Source organism: Chiloscyllium plagiosum, chromosome 6 (genome assembly GCF_004010195.1).
Source record: "Chiloscyllium plagiosum isolate BGI_BamShark_2017 chromosome 6, ASM401019v2, whole genome shotgun sequence".
In the NCBI taxonomy this organism is placed as follows: domain Eukaryota; kingdom Metazoa; phylum Chordata; class Chondrichthyes; order Orectolobiformes; family Hemiscylliidae; genus Chiloscyllium; species Chiloscyllium plagiosum.
Window position 1 is genome coordinate 60,021,051 of NC_057715.1, and position 1,731 is coordinate 60,022,781.

A 1,731-nucleotide genomic window follows, 5' to 3' on the forward strand; every position below is an offset into this window, starting at 1 on the left:
TTTGTCTGCCTCCGTAGTCCACTGCAAATGGGCCGACAAATTTCTCATGCCTTGCTCATTTACCATGGCCCTGAGAGGGAAAGTGAGTTCCCCATATGATGCAATAAATTGTGTACTGTATCCTGCCAACCCAAGAAATGAGAGCATGTCTTTTACAGTGACTGGTTTGGTATGATGCAGAATGGAGGATCTATGGGACGGAGACACACCTGTTCCCTTAGCAGAAATAATTCTACCCAAAAAAGACATCGTTTGTCTGCAGCATTGCAATTTAACCCGTGAAACTTTAAAACCGACACTATACAGGTGAAACAGCAATGACTTTGTGGCTTCCAAACAAGAAACATGATCGGGTGCTGCCAAAAGAATGTCATCCACATACTGGATCAATACCACCCCCTTTGGGAGTGTCAGATCCTTCAGCTGCTGTTTCAGTACCTGATTAAACACCTCAGGTGACAAAATAAACCCTTGAGGGACCCTTGTATAACGTAATTGTTGGCCTTTTTAGGTGAACAAAAAAATGTCCCTCAGATGATCAGCTAGGGGCAAACAGAAGAACGCGTTGGCCAGATCAATGCATGAGAACCACTTATGGTCAGGGGTCAGCACAGACATCGCAGTGTAAGGGTTTGGAACTGGAACTGTTGGAGTAGAAGCGACTCTATTGATCTGTCTAAGATCATGCGCCATCCTTTATTTACCGGTATTCTGCTTCTCTACAGGTAAGATAGGGGTGTTCCAGGCTGACTGGGAGAGTTCTAGCACCCCTGCTGCTAACAATCCTTCAATGGTGTCGGCAATGCCGGCTTCAACCTCTGGTTTATGTGAATATTGTCTCTGCCAAATTGGAGTGTGGTCAATTAAATCGAATGTGATCGGTGTGACGTATTTGCAGTGACCAACGTCCGTCGAACCTGCTGACCACAAGGTGTCTGGTAGAGAGCGTCAAGCATCGCTGCAGCTGTGGATGGTCTGTTTTCTCTCTGCCATGAAACCTTTCAATCTGCCTATGTTCCAGCAGTACCTTGTCAGTTGTCCTGTACATAATTCTGTAGGCTTCCTCTGATGGTGAATATTGTAAACCGGGTAGCTGAGTCCAAACCCAATCAGTTAGCGCCATCAAACTTTTGGACATAGGTCCCAGATCCTTGGCCTGATATTTAGCATGCACGGCCAATGTGAGATGAGGTATAGCTTCTTCAGACATCTCATACTATTCCAACTGTTCTGCAGTTAATTCAACAACACCCACCACACCTTCTTTCCCTATCAGAATACATCTAGAGGAAATCTCCCATTGAGTCCCTTCTAAATGCTGATAGAATTCATGCTGATAAATTTCATTATCATCTCTATCATAATATAAAGTAACATGAAGGGGATCTGCAGGAGGAGCATAGGGATGCAGCATCTGAACCCAGGGTCACCATTGGTTGTATAAAGACTGTATGCCATTGTTCTGCCCGTTTTCAGGTTGGAGGAGTCCCCAGTATATATCTGCCCACTGTCCTTCTGCCATTGGTGATGTGTCCGGTGATAACATCATTTGGGATCCAGAGTGAATCATTGTCATAGAACAGTTGACGGAATGGCTATTTGGAAAGGTCACTACCAGTCCGTCTGGTCCGCACAGAACCGAGACCCCGCATCTCACCAGCAAGTCACGTCCCATCAGATTCACAGGGCATGCAGGTGATGAAATATACTGGTGACGAAAAGTCTGTCCGG